Source organism: Paroedura picta, chromosome 8, assembly GCF_049243985.1.
Source record: "Paroedura picta isolate Pp20150507F chromosome 8, Ppicta_v3.0, whole genome shotgun sequence".
Lineage (NCBI taxonomy): Eukaryota > Metazoa > Chordata > Lepidosauria > Squamata > Gekkonidae > Paroedura > Paroedura picta.
In genome coordinates, this window is record NC_135376.1 from 74,810,722 (window position 1) to 74,826,763 (window position 16,042).

At 40.5% G+C, this 16,042-nt stretch overlaps 1 protein-coding gene and 1 long non-coding RNA gene across 8 annotated transcripts in view; both read right to left on the reverse strand.

Moving 5' to 3' along the window:
• Positions 1-16,042, reverse strand: part of PCDH15 (protocadherin related 15) — an 886,705-nt gene that overhangs the window by 835,731 nt on the left and 34,932 nt on the right. The window lies entirely within an intron of this gene.
• LOC143842668 (uncharacterized) overlaps positions 1-16,042 on the reverse strand; it is a 61,283-nt gene that overhangs the window by 43,462 nt on the left and 1,779 nt on the right. The window lies entirely within an intron of this gene.

The following is a 16,042-nucleotide window of genomic DNA, read 5'->3' on the forward strand; positions in this document are numbered from 1 at the left end:
TGAGACTGGATTACGACTACCAGAGAGTGTGTACAATCATCTTTGTTTAGCACAGCTGTCTTGCTTCATTCACCAAGAAATATGCAATAAAGGCATCTGCCCCTGACTGGGGGAAAAAAGCAAATATATATTTTTACAATATCAGGACTTCTTACTAGAGCAGAACATGATAAATTAATTGAGAGTGATAAGCTGACTAAAAGTAAGCAAGTATATCACCCAGGATTCAGCCAGACAAGCAGACTATAAATATACTTAGCATTGATCCAGATTTTCAACAACGTGCCAGATCTTTAATCCAGAGATTGCATAGGCTAGAACATAATAAATTAGTTTAGCTTAGTTTTATATAACATTACATTCTGCAATTTTTATTTTTAATATTTTATATTACTTTTTCTAAATTAAATTGCATAAAGCTTCTGTTGTCTCTTGTCTAAACACAGACGAGCCCTAGACTCAAGACCGATCTCACAGGAAAAGTCCTCCAATTCTTTAATCATCTTGGCTGCTCTCTGTATTTTTTCCAGCTCTGCAGGGTCATTTTAAGATACAACGACCAAGCAAGACTATGCCACAGATATATACAGGGGTATTACAATATTAGTAGTTCTAAATACCTTCCCTGATGATCCCTAACATGGAATTCCCTATCACTACCCACAGAGTGATGTTCCTCTTTAGTCATCCGTTTCTCTCAGACACATCTTTTCTCTCAGCAGTCTTCTAAGTATCCCTGGAGTCTTGTGTTGTTTTTCTCATGCCCCCCCCCCTGTTTCTTTTCTATGGTGGGTCAAACTGCTATCAAGTAATAGAACAAGGGCATAATAGAAGAGGGGGAGGAACCTGGAAATCCTGCACCCTTTACTAGGAGCCACCTACATGCCCTACACTCAGATCGTAAGGATTTTCAACAATTCATTTTGGTCCTATTCCCTTGGTGACTCAACCTCCATGGCAAGATCAGCCCATCAGCAACAGCTGCAATTCAAGGAATTATTTCCCTTTTGGCCAATGCCACCACCGCATCTACCTCCGGACTCATTCTAAAGGTCCACTCCTCCTCCATCCCCAGCCATCAGGCTTCTCAAGCTCCAAAGCCCAGCTGCTCTGCCGAGGGCCTGCTCCACTAAGTTTTCCCAAGGGGAGTAGGGCAGGCTGAAGTGACCCCCATACAGCTCCCCATCTTGGGTGGTGGAGGGGTTCTGTGGGGAAATGGAGGGGTTCCCCCAAAGGGTGGGGGAAATCTGCTGCTTTTTGGGGAAATGGCTAAAGTTCATCAGACCAAAAATGAAAATACAATATCTAGCCTTTTTCATACTCTTCAGATTTGCAGAATAATTAAATGCCAAGTAATTCATTGCTGTAGTGCAGTCCAACCAAGTATGCTCAACACAGCATTTGGTCAACGAGATCTGGGCGACACCCCCACATGTTTATACCTGGCTGTGATCAGCTTGCTTTGCTAAGCATACTTTCTCCCCGAGTAAGAAAGGGAAGATGCACTAAGTGCTGGGTTTTCTTTGGCTAAGTTCCTCGCTTGTTTCTGCAGCAGCAAGCCGATTGACAGGGAACTACAAGGACAACAATGGTTTCTGCTAAGCAGGCTGGGTGAGAAAAAATGTATGTCATATGGCATACATGCTGCTGCTTTCCCATGAAACTGAAACCTGGTGATATATGTGGGAGGATTTCCAGGTTGTTTTGAACTGGGAAAGCAGACATGGAGGCTGACAGCCAAGGCAAGGAAGAACTCTAAAGCAGCTGAAATCCAGCCAATGCCCAGCCTTTGCAGTAACCTCTAGAGCAGGGGTAGTCAACCTGTGGTCCTCCAGATGTTCATGGACTACAATTTCCATGAGAATTGTAGCCCATGAACATCTGGAGGACCACAGGTTGACAACCCCTGCTCTAGAGGGCACTAGGAGCTTCAGGAGCACTTCACCTCTCCCAGTTCATTTTCCAGACATCCAGCAGTTGCTGCTGTCAGCCAGGGTAATCATAGCAGAATGCATGCTGCCTGCAAAATGGCAACCCTAAAAATACCACACAAACACGTAGAGATTTTTCCCAAAAAACACTCTGCGGAAAAACTGGACTGTATGGCACAAAACCAGGAGCTTGGCAACTTGATCTTTTATTCATGGACTACCCGTTCTCTCAAAATTTAACTAACTCTTAACTTCATATCCCTGATCCCTAACCTCTGACCTTCAAAACCTAAACTGTCATTACCAACATCCCCGTAATATGTTTGTTCTGTCAGGCCTACAGTTGAGATCCTGAAATAATTCTCCCCCTTTTCTCCCCCTCCCACATTAATGGATGCAGCTTTTGGAGAATTATTTTTTGATATTTTAACATGTTAAAATTTAAGATGTTTTTAAATTTGATTCTGTAAATTCAATGCTTTTAATAATGTGATCTGCCCTGAGTCTTCACGGAAAGATGAACTATAAATATAATAATAAATCAATTGATAGACCTTAGCTCGGTGGTCCCCAACCACTGGGCTACGGCCCGGTACCGGGCCAAGAAGGCCCTGGCACTGGGCCACAGCTCCCTGCCTCCACAGGGCCTCCACAGTGCCGCGCATGCGTATCATGCATGGCCGGGCGATCGCCCTCCCCGCCACCGCTGGTCTGCAGCCTAGAAAAGGTTGCGGACCACTGCCTTAGCTTATCTAGAATACTAACCCTATTGGCCAGCTCATAGCACTACTATACATCTCTGTCACAATCACATTTCATAAAGTTGTACCAGCATAATGTGACTGTACTAAAAGGCAAGACTCTTGGCTTATCACCATTTAAAGTTATATACAGTAATTGTATAAAAAGAACACACATTCAACGAAGCATTATGATACAATAAAATACATTCAATGAAGCAGCATATTACATTTGATCTTATGGGTCTAAGTTGTGTGTTTCCCTCACTAATGCAGCTTATACTACCGAGGCCATCATCTTATACAAGGAATTAATTAATACATTCTTGGGTCAACTTACTCTCCAATCTGATACTCAGTCTCATCCTCAATTTAAAACAGTGCCTAGATGGATCAATAAAGAATGTCAGAGTACAAAATCTCATCTCTATGCAATCTACCGACAGTATCGCAGTTTGAAGGCATCTTCCCTCCCAGATGAATACTTTCAATTAAAGAAACAACTAAAGACCTTAATTCGAACCAAGAGGAGTGAGTTTATTTAAAAAAAAAAAAAAGGGATAATCTAATCCAGGCTATTCGTGCAACTAATTCGCAGAAATTCTGGGCTCTAATTTCCGATGCTTTTAAAAACAAAAGCAGTTTAAATGGAGTAATCCCTTCCCTTACATGGCATGATTATTTTTTGATTCTTTTTTACCAAGATTGGGTAATTGATAGTGATTCTTTAAATTACAATCTGGTAGAGATGCCCCAATGGCCCCCAGTACCACCTGATGAAATAAAGACTCTGATTAGCCAGTTAAATCAGGCAAAGCTTCTGGCCCAGATCTAATTCCACCTGAATTACTTAAATTCAACCCTGAGTGGCGGGCCAAGACTTTGGCCACCCTCTTTACTTGGGTGGATTCTACAGGCCAAATGCCACCCTCCTGGCTAAATGCAACTATTGTCCCAATCTACAAGAAAGGAGGTCCTAAATCACCAGCAAACTATAGACCAATAAGTTTACTGTCTGTAGTGGGTAAACTGTACACCAGACATCTTTTGAACCAACTTACAGCATGGATGACAGAGTGTGCAATTCTAGGTCCCGAACAGGTAGGGTTTTGTGAAGGGAAATCTACTTTGGACCATTGTGCTGTCCTTACCCATTTAGTTACCAAATATAGAGGAAGATATGGTAAAAAATTGTATGCAGCTTTTCTGGATTTGAAGGGAGCATTCGACTCTATCCCTAGAGATTTACTATGGGGTAAACTGGCTCTGAAGAAGATTGATGATAGACTCCTATACTTATTAAGGAAGTTACATTCCCAAACCAGTTATCGGGTGAGATATACCCGGTTTGGAAATCTGACACCTAAAATTACAACTAATAAAGGTGTAAAGCAGGGCTGTGTTTTGGCTCCTATTCTCTTCAACCTTTTTCTGAATGATCTTTTTCCTACTTTATCCGGCATTGATGGGCATTGCCCAAAGCTTGGGCAATTACATCTCCCGGCTCTTTTATATGCAGATGATGCTGTGTTACTTTCTTGCTCATGCACTGGTTTGAAACGTTTGCTCTATGGATGCTTAGAGTATTGTAAAGTAAACAAGCTGGTATTAAATTATGAAAAATCTAAGACATTAGTTTTTTCCAAGGCTTGGAAACCCCAAACTTGGAATATAGCGGGTAACGTGCTGGAGCAAGTTAAACATTTTAAGTACCTTGGACTTCATTTCCAATATAACTTATCCTGGGCTACACATAGGAGATATTAAATACTGCAAAAAATAGTGCTCAGTTCTATTCTTCTACACCAGGGGTCATCAAACTGTGGCCCTCCAGATGTCCATGGACTACAGTTCCCATGAGCCCCTGCCAGCGTTCTACACAAAAGGAGATCAATATGTGCCTGCAGCACTAAGGGTTTTTAATGCTAAATCTTGCCCCCAGCTGCTATATGGAATTCCAATATGGATCAATACACTCAATCATGATCTTGAAGTTGTATAATCTAATTTTCTACGAAAGATTAGGTGTTCCAAACTGTGTATCATATGCAGCGTTATGCCTGGAACTTAATCAAATACGCTTGGCTACTAAAGCCTGGTTGATAACTATTAAATTTTGGCTTCGCTTGCTTTTTAGCTTGGAAACAAGAGCCTTACATATTTAATGCTCACAGAAAATCGATCCAATTGGATAGAAATGGTTGAACATAAAATCAGAACGATCGAAATACCTTTGGACACCTTATTTTTAGATTCATTCAGATCTGCCTATAGGAAAATTAAGTGTAGAATTCTGGATATTGAACTACAAGAAATAACTAGTGTAGCTGATAAAACATGCTCCCCACTTAGCATAGGAATTCAACCTAGACTGGAGTCTACAGCTCTGTATTTTTATCAATTAGTTAATTCACAATGGAGAAGGGTTTTTATGTTAGTGAGGTTAAATGTTTTACCCTCTGCCTTGCTAACTGGGAGATTTAATAACATTCCCTATGAAAATAGAATTTGTCCATGTGAATGGAATTGTATCGAGTCTGTCTTGCATGTTCTATTGTACTGTCCATTTCATGAAGGGATTTGAGTTAAATTTTTATCCTCTTTTTTAACTAGGTGTGCCAGGTCTTCTGACCAGGTTAAAGTACTGTTTTTATTGGACAGTCAGAACTCTGTGCTGATTGAGGGGGTGGCAAAGTTTTTGTCAGCTGCTATTAGGACACGTCTAGCTAAACTTGAAAGCTGATAACTGTTTACTCCCATAAATTATATGTTATTATAATGAATCTATTAATTTTATTATCGTTCTCTGACTTTTACATGTCTGTTATGGTATTATTAATTCTCTTATCCCTTTTATCACGCTAATAAAGAAAGACTGTTTGTTTGTATGATCTTATGCTTTTATTATTCCAGTTTCATCTTGGATATTTGTTTTTAACTATGCTAACTGCTTTGAGTGTTTTGACAATGAAAAACCAAAACTAGAAATCACTTTAAAAGTGAAAAATAGTGATATCAGCAAGACGAAATAAGGCAGTAGAATGCCTACACGTTGTTCCCAAGGCCACCATCAATACTGTAGTCTGCCAAATTCTTTACAACTCCTCTCATCCCCCCCTTTTTTTGCAGTCACACATATGCAACACAAACAGAATGACCACTGACCCCATGGCCTACTGGATAATTTGTCCAATATAATCTTCACCTAAGCGGATGGAGATATGAGCAGCCTTGAACAGACCTGAGTATAAAAACATTGCAGTTGTCTATTTGAACAAATTACAGTCTCCAGATTTTCTTTCTGTATCACCAAATATTAGTATTTTCAAACTAACGTTCACAGCAAAATCAGTGTGGATTAGATCGATATTAAATTGCTGTAGAAAACATGTTTAATGTATCACTTTAATGTTCTGTGAAGATATTGCATGTCAAAAATGTTGACCTTCCAAACTATATTTCACTATGTTTTAATGATTCAGCAAGTATACTAAAAAGATTTATTTTCTTTCCTGTTCCATAGATTTTCAAATAAGCATTGCAATATATCACCTGAATATACTTCGAAGCTTTAAATGTGCATAGGGAAAGAAAGAAAAACAGGGACCAAACTATTCTTTTACAAAGGAGAGGAAAGCTTTGAAAAATATTTATTGTCAACTCTTCCACAAGGACATAGCCAGAGATGGTAACATGCACCCATTTAACACTTATTATACAGAAAGCAGATTTTCAGTGTGATGAGCTTTCAGAGAGAAAGCTACAGAAAAGATTATGCAAACAAGTGTTCAAACAGGTAGTCCAGTTTGTTATGAATTGACTCAGGCTAAATTTGCAGCAAATGTATCTCATTTCTAGGAAGCCAAAGGGATTAATTTGAAAGGTGATCAGGCTCAAGGAGTTTATGCCACTAATACAGAACATAGCTGGATCAACTTTGCTTAGACAACCTTCATCAGTTGTAATAATGGCACAGACTATTTTTCACACTAATTTGCAGAAGGATATATTTAAAGTAGAAATAAAAAACAGAACAAAGTCAAGGAATAAAAAATAATTCGAGGACATAAATCAAATCCCATATAAACTCAGTCTTCATCTCACAATGTCCTCGAACCAGTCTTTCCAATCTTTTATAAAAACTAGGATAGACTATAATTTCTAAGTGTATTCTGAAAAAGAGAATAGGAACAATTCCACCAATACTTTTCCAGTGTACTATAAATATAAATAAGAATTAATGAGTAATCAGTACACACTCAGAATTATACATTTAAATTTATTACAATTATGTTTTAACACTTGACATTATTTTAACATTATTTTGTGTTTACTTTATGTTCAGGGACCAATTTCTGCTACGTTACTAGATAATTACAGTGCCAATTTGCTTTTGTAGACTGAATTATAATGTTGCCCAGTGGTTTAAGTGACTAATGTAAATTACCTATGATGTCTACACAAAGGAAAGGAAACTATAAGCTGCCATCTCTTGCCATTATAGCCAATTAGCAAAAAGGCCATACAATAAAGATGTAGGAAGAAAATGAATGGTCATTATGTAGTGTGAGTTATTAGGAACTATTAAGATGACAAATACTATCTTAGCTCTAATCAGCACTGCTAAAATTCATTTATAGTCTTAACATGATCGTTGATTTGTTGCCCTCAATGAAATAAGTTTCATTATTATTTAAATCGTAATGTATTGCCACCTCAATCAACTTCTTAAAGATAAGATTGGACCTATCATGGAAAATGCATAACATTTGGAACATAAATTTGCATAGTTTCCTTGGTTTTGCTAGATGACAAGTTCTAAACTATTAATCTATATTAGAGTTATTTGGGACTTACCTGAGTACCTTGGATTTCCCCCCTCTTTGTTAGGAGGCAGCAGTTATCGACCTTGCATGAAGACTTGAAATGTTTTTTCCATATTTACAAAATTATAAACAAACCAGAAATGTCCACTGGAGACATATTTCTATGATTTCTCACAGCTATGGCAGAATAAACCAGTTACAAGACCACTAAGACTTACACGTATGAACTTGCTGTGTTCTTTAATGCAACTATTTCCTACAATCTTAAAAATGTGGGGTTTGAGAAGCATTGAGGTTCCCATGGGGTAGTTTACAAGAAAATGGATTTATATGGAGAAACTGTTTGCTGCAAAGGAATCACATTATTTATCAGTACATATAAGTATCAGGTGGCTAATATGCAAAAAGATTATATGCAGATATACCAACAATTATTTTATTTATTTAGATTTCTATACCGCCCATTTCTTTGCAGCTCTGGGCGGTTTACACTGAACATTATATAACTTACATGGAACATGCAACATGAAAATACATGATTTCACAGAGTTCTACCTTTACAAGGATTCTGGTGTTTGTTTGAAATGGCAAATGCTCCATTAATTTGACCAAAAAGAAAAAAAAATCATTGAATAAACTGTGGATATAATGATGTAACTGAGATCCAAGAACAGCATAAGTGTGATGAATTCTTGCATGTTCATTACATATCGTATTGGAGCCAACACAGTGTTTCAGTAACTGCAGAGACTTCTGCCTGCAGGTACAATTTCTGTGGGTCCCCAATTTCACAGCAGCTTAAAATGCCCCTAAAATCCTGTGACTTTGGAGAGGATACCTTCATGGGTGGGACTAGGTGGCATTTCGAGTTGCTGCATGAACAGTGACCTGCCAAAATGACACTACTCAGATGAAAAGTCATTGCATCCAAGAAATGTTGCACCAGTTCAAACCCAATCTGTACAAATATACTTCCCATTCGGAAGTCAATGGAAGTTAAAATCAGAAATTATTCCATGAAGGCTTCATTTATAATCTGCCTTTCTCACGAGGCAGATTACAAAATGTAAATTAATACAATAGGGACAGTGCAAAAACACAATAAACAGTATGATACAATGCAATAAACTCTCCCAAGGCACTAAAAGAGTTATAAAATCCTTGGCCTGTCGTGTAAAGGTATCCTCAGTATGAAAGCTCAAGGCCCTTAAAATTATCATTCTAGCTCCTTCACAGCACCATGCTCAAGAACGCGTTTGCCAACTCAGACAGGATAACCACGAAAAAATTAGGTGGCCAGGAAACAAGCAATATGCCTAATTTTAATCAAATATCCTGATCAGCACCAATAATAATTCCCACACATCCCACATACAACATGCTAGTATCTACATATATGACATACAACAGGCCAGGGCTACATTAGAGAAGTGCTGATGTTAGCATTGTCCAACTGGGTAGCACTGATGTTAGCATTGTCTTCTATATCAGTACTACCCCTGATTTCCAGGTAAGTAACTGGTGTCACTCTCACTCCCTAGCAGAGGTAGACCTTCTTCAACTCATTCTATGTACAGGCTGGGCCCTAGCTGTATGCCCCAGGCATACAGCTTGATTTGCCTCAAGAGACTCAAGTCTCTGATGCTGGATTACAGTTAAAAACACGGAGAGACACCAAGTAGGAGTGACTTGCACCTCAGCATCATACAACACAGCATACCAGCAGAAGGAATCTTTTAGCTATCTGAATCGTGCAGGACTTTGTAGGTTATAGTCTATAACTTGAATTGAAATTGGAAAGTAATTTATTACCAATGGAATGACTGATGAACTGGTGTCATGCTCATCCTCCACCTAGCTCCAAATAGTAATCAAACTACAACATTTTGTACCACCTAGAGTTTCCAGCTTGTATCCAAGGGCAGACACCAGCTGCATCTTAGTCCCACAGCCCAGTTTGAAACCAAATTTACTCATCTACTCTATAATGCCTTCAGTTACGAAGGCCTGGAGCTGTTCTGCAACCAGTCTTTCAATCACACTGCCAAAAAAGGGGCAAATAAGAAATTGGATAGCAACTGATCAGAACATTCTCCTCTAATGATGATTTTTTAAATAGTAGATAGATAACTACCTCTTTTAATAACTGGGAAGTGTTGCCCTGAGTCAGTTGATCTGGGATGAACATCAGAGGCTCAAAACTGACAAAGATCATGAGTGTAAGCATGGCCTTCATGAATCTCCATATCTGATAAACATCCATCCTGTTAACTGAGTTGACATGATCCTTAAATGGACCAGAAAGTGCACAGTACTTCTACAGTAGCCATAGTATAACTGGCATTCAAGTTGTAATGTATTCGAGAGATTTTATAACCAAAAAACTTAGCTAAGGTCAAACAGCTCAGAAAAGTCTGTTTCATCTGTCTTTAATGGACAGAAACTTAGCAAAGTTTTTTAGGTCCTAAAAACGTTAAAGTTCAGACCAAAGAATTATCTTACTGTAAACCAGTGGTCCCCAAACTTTTTATCACCAGGGACCACTCAACGCCCTTTACTGAGGCCCAGTGGGGGGGGTAGTTTGCTCCTCTACTCTCAACCACTGCCCTAATGCTCTCTGATCGCTATGGTAATGTTTAAACATCCCTTCAAAAAAAGATACAGACACACCACAACAATGAACATAAGGAACATTTTATTTTCATGGAAATTTTAACTCATGACAATGACAAATCAATGGGAACCCTGAGCTTGTTTCTCTGCAACGAGATAGTCCCATCTGGGAGTGATGGGAGACAATGACACCCGAAGTGTGTTGTAAAGGGCCGGGGGGGGGAGAGAAAGCATCCTTCCGGGCCCACCTCCAATTAGTCGAAGGACCACATATGGTCCGTGGCCCACAGGTTGGGGATCGCTACTGTAAACAACTAAGCCCAGCCATTAACTAAGTGATGCAATGGTAACAGAAAAATAAGATTTATTTTAATGTTGTCACCCCAGACTCAAAGAACTTTCAAAGAGCTCTACAGCATGCCCAATCATATTCCAAGTTTTAGGTTAAATGGACTAAGATGAGTATTTATTTGTTTATTTAGATTTTTATACCACTCTTCCCTACGGCTCTGTATCTAGCAATATCCAAAAAACTTTCTACCTTTGCCCCACACACCAAAAAGCAAGTGCTTATTAGAGATACAGCCAAAGATGGAAAACCAACAAGGTCCTTTTCTTTTCTACTAGATGCATACTGGAGTACTCATTACAGGAAACAGTCTTCAATTAAAGTGTCCTCTGGATATATTTGAAGCTTAGTCCATACAAGCTGCCTAATTGAACCAAGATTGTTTAATTCAGGTTTAGAAAGGCATCATAGCTTTAGAAAAGCATTATTCTTGTCAGTAATCATTTAGTTTAGATTATCTTCAGGGCAAACATCAGTCATGGATGATTCTGTATAATGTATTTATTTGATGGTCCTGACAAAGACTATTCTCAAAATGCTGATAGAGGAATGCCACAAGCTTAATTCAAATACTTCTGTTCATTTGAAACAGATGCAATGCTGCTAAAATGTTATGCTGCTGTATCTTGATCATCAACAGGATAATAATGTCTAGTGATCTTTCCCTGGGCTATTTAGAACATTTATCAACCTTTGTCATCCATGCCACAAAGGTTTTCCATTGAACTCTATAGCACACTCAGTCATAAGATTCAGAACCACAATCACACAACTGTATTCACCAGAGATAATAAGGGATTTACGCCTCACTCCTATGCAACACTTTGAGTAACCGTCCTGCCATCTTACATCTCAGACCTGCTAAAGTCCCAAGTTGGAGACCAGTTTCCCCAACAGAGACTGGATCACTCACAGATTAAGCAAAAAGAGGCAAGGCGATCTGGGACCCATATATCTGAGGGACCGCCTATTGCTCCATGTCCCCCCACAAGGCCATGTACTCTGTGGGCAGTAACTTTATGGTGATTCTGGGCCCCAGGGAAGTTTGGTTGGCCTCAACCAGGGCCTGGGCTTTTTCGGTCCTAGCCCCAACCCGGTGGAACAAGCTCCCGGAGGAGCTGAGGGCCCTGCAGCAGCTTTCAGCATTTTGCAGGACCTGTCCGCCAGGTCTATGGTTGAGGCCTGCTCAAGAATATGTGATACCTCCCCATGGACAAAAGAATGAAGTGCGAGACTGGATGCCCACACTAGCCAGACATCACTGGAGTCAGCGGTCAGGGCACCCCCTGTTTTTTTAAGTTAGCACAATGAGATTGATTTTTTGCCACCATATGCATTTTAATGGGTGTTTTAATGGGTTAATACTGTATTTTATTGAGGTTTTTAGTGTGACCCGCCAGTTTACTGAGAGTGGCAGGATATAAATTGCAGCATAAATTGCAACAACATATAAATAAGATACGAGGAATAGATGAACTTCCCCCAGAACTCATAAAGGAGAACAAGAATTAGTGAGTCCCATTTCTGGCCACCGTCTTCACACTCCTGGATAAGACTGGTCCCTTTCCAAAAGAATGGGGAACAGAGATTGTGTTCCCTTTCTTAAAAAAAAAAAGGTAAAAGAGATGATCTGGCTTGCTACCATCAGTTTATTAAGTACTGTCAGCAAGTACTGTCAGTAAATTCAGGTCATGGATTGACCAGAACATTAATAATAGTAATAATAGTAATTGTAACAACAACAACAACCTTTATTGGCATAAAGAAGAACATTATTATGGAGGAAGAGGCTAGATTTACGGAAGGCAAATCTTCATTTGACCACTATTTAACCTCATAATATATTATTGAGAAATACAGTTCTAACAGTAGTCTATTGCTGTATGCCACATTTGTTGACCTCAGGGCAGCTTTTGATTCCATCTCTCACTTGCTTCTTTCTGCAAAGCTTGAAGTATCCACAGTAGACAGAAGGTTTTATTTACTCATCAGAGCCGTGCATGACATTATCCTTAGAGTTAGATGTAGTCGAAAAGGACATTGAACAAAACATATATACTCCACTAGGAGAGTGAGACAAGGATGCATACTAGCCCCATTGTTATTTATGTTCTATATAAATAGTATTATTAACTTTTGAGAGGGTCAGACCTCCATCTGCCTAAACCAGCTCAATGGTACATACTGCAGATGATGCAGTATTACTTTTCAGAACTCCTCTTGGGATACGGAGAGCTCTAGGCAATTTAGCTGTATTTTATGAATAAGAGGAACTGACTATTAACTACCACAAGACGTAAGTCTTCTTTGGCACTTTCAAAAAATCTACAAAGTGTTACATTAAAAAATCGCAGCATAGAGCAGGTTAAAAACTTTAAATATTTAGGGATGATTTTGCAGACCAATGGCTCAAAAATAAGCATATAGTAACTACCATGCAGATCTTGGAACCAGACCTGCTTATAATATTCTTAAGTTCCTTCAGAATAGAGGTAGTCATTGTGTTCCAGCAACACTTAACATTTTTCCAGCCAAGATTCTAGCCCAACAACTTTATGGTGTGTTCCTCAGTTCTTCTGTCACTTATTTTCCCCCACTTGAATGGGTACACCCACATTTTCTTAGAGTGGTTTAGTAAACTCCCAAATTTATGACAAATTCTTTGGTCTGGTTTGAGATAGGAATGATGAAAGTTGAGGCGAAGGTCACACTTTCCTCCCTGTATCTCTGTAATGAGTTGATCTTTAACCTTAACTTTAGAGCAGTGGTCTCCAACCTTTTTATCACCGGGGACCGGTCAACACTTGACAATTTTACTGAGGCCCGGGGGAGGGGTAGTCTTTTGCTGAGGGATTTCGCCGCTGCTGCCTGAGCCCCTGCTCTGCTTGCTTTCCCGCCAGCACCCATGGCTTCCCGCCGCCCACTGGGGGCACCGCCAGCAGCAGCTGTGCAGTGCCATGCCACGGGGGAGCCCGAGAAATGGCGTCCGCCGGAGAGCGCCAAAGGTGGGCTGGCGGCATAGTGGCAGGGCAGCAGCCAGGGAGGAGGACAAGGAGGAGCCACGGCCTGGTACTGACTGATTTGCAGACCAGTACCGGTCCCCGGACCAGGGGTTGGGGACCACTGCTTTAGAGCAGGGGTCCCCAACCCCCGGTCAGCTGCCTGGTACCAGGCCGCAAAGGCCATCATACCGGGCCGCCAACGACCGTGCCTGCCTCCTCCCCTGCAGCAAGAAGCTACGCAAACGTGCACACGCGGAACTGCCGCACATGCGTGTTTGCGCCCCCTGCTGGCCAAAACGAGTATGTGCGGCAACTCTGCGCATGCGTGTTAGCACCACCTGGTGGTCAAAACGTGCATGAGCAGCAATTGGGCATGCACGTTTATGAGCAACTGCGGCAGCCGGGCCACTGGCTCTCCCCCACCCCCGGAGGCGGTCCCCGACCAGAAGAAGGTTGGGGACCGCTACTTTAGAGGACAGCTTTCAATCTCATTGGTTGCTCACTGTAAAATGTAAGATCAAACATCTTGGTTTCTCTCCACATGCTTTGCTTTCTTTAGGCATGGATTCTTCCAAAAATGATCAAACAAATTATTTATTTATTTGTGATTATTGAACACCACTCCCAGACCCTGCCAGCTTATGGCAGTTTACAATAGAATTTAAAATGCATATAAAATACATACAAAACCATAAACCCATACTGGTGGGCAAAAACTACTGTACGAACCTCCGCATCCCCACTCGTCCACACCCTATAATAGCAGCCATCGCCATGCTCACACCTAGGGGGGAGGATCTCCTGGTGATGTCCGGCCAATGGGGGCCTATACTGGGAGGGACCCGCTCTTCCTAGCCTGGCCTCAACCAAATCCCTGGCAGAAGAGTTCCATCCTGCAGGCTCTGCGGAACTGTGATAACTCCATCAGGGCCCTTAGCACTTTCCAGAAGCTCATTCCACCAGGTCAGGGCCAGGACCGAAAAGGCCCTATCCCCAGTGAAGGTCAGGCATGCCTCCCAGGGGCCAGGGACAACCAACCGATTCAAACCCACAGAGTGAAAAGCCCTGCGAGTGGCATAAGGAGACAAGCAGGGCCCAGACTGTGGATGGCCTTAAAGGTAATATCCAAAACCTAAAACCTGATCCGGAAGCTAACCAGCAACCTGTGCAGCTGCTTCATCACAGGCTGTTTGTGGGTCCTCCAAGATGACCTCATAAGGACCCTGGCAGATGCATTTTGAACCAATTGCAATTTCTAGGTCAGATATAAGGGTAAGCCCATGTAGAGCAAGTTACAGAAGTCTAATCTGGAAGTTACCGCTGCATGAATCACTGTGGCCAAATATTCTGCAGATAGTAGGGTGCTAGTAGCTTCAACTGGTTCCTTAAGGTAGTGATCCCCAACCTGTGGGCCCCAGACCACATGTGGAGGTAGGCCAGGAAGGACGCCTTCTCCCCCCCCCCAGCCCTTTATTTCATCCCCCCGGCCCTTTACAACACACTTCGGGTGTCATTGTCTCCCATCACTCCCAGATGGGACTATCTCGTTGCAGAGAAACAAGCTCAGGGTTCCCATTGATTTGTCATTGTCATGAGTTAAAATTTCCATGAAAATAAAATGTTCCTTATGTTCATTGTTGTGGTGTGTCTGTATATTATTTTGAAGTAATGTTTAAACATTACCATAGAAATGAGAGAGCGTTAGGGCAGTGGTTGAGAGTAGAGGAGTAAACTACCCCCCCCACTGGGCCTCAGTAAAACTGTCAAGCGTTGAGTGGTCCCCGGTGATAAAAAGGTTGGGGACCATTGCCTCAAGGGGCAGACCACAAGCAGAGAGGGAAGTAAATTTTCTTCTTTTGGTTGATGGTAAATATGAATATAGCCATCAACAAACCACAGCCTACTACAGTCACAATATTGCATTTCCATAACAGACAGGCAAAATCTAGAGAACACAACTATGAACAAGGCAATTGTAGCACCACCAACTTATCACTTGTACAAATTAAGTAATGTCTCTAACTAATGGATGGCAATTACTAAAAATTTAATGAAGGGATTTATTTTTCAACTGATTAATTTCCCGTCAAAGTCTAAGACTAGCAGTTTCCTTTAAAAAGCTTATCATATAATTTCATTCAAAGTTAATTATTAAAATATGAAAACTGCTTAGCTCTTCATTATCAACAACTGATTATTGCAGAATAAAAATAGCTCTGCTATTAAAGTCATGTCCATATGCATACTTATTGAAAAGCAATTCCATCAACTCACAAAACATACTTTCACATAATGACTTGAGGATCAGAAATGTGTTTTCACATAAGCCATAATAATACTGCATAGTACATAAGAAACATGGCTTCTTACTTGGTTGAACACACAAAAGCAAACATTAAGTAACTACGCTGAATATTTAAAATAATCTGCTTAATATATTCCAACAGTTAACTTATTATACCACCACAAGATATATAGATATCTGAGAACACTTTTGTTGGATTTGCATTAGGTATGCACTATCGCAGCCTCTCTCAACTTTTTTACCATTGAAAACCCCCTGAAACATTCATTAGACTTC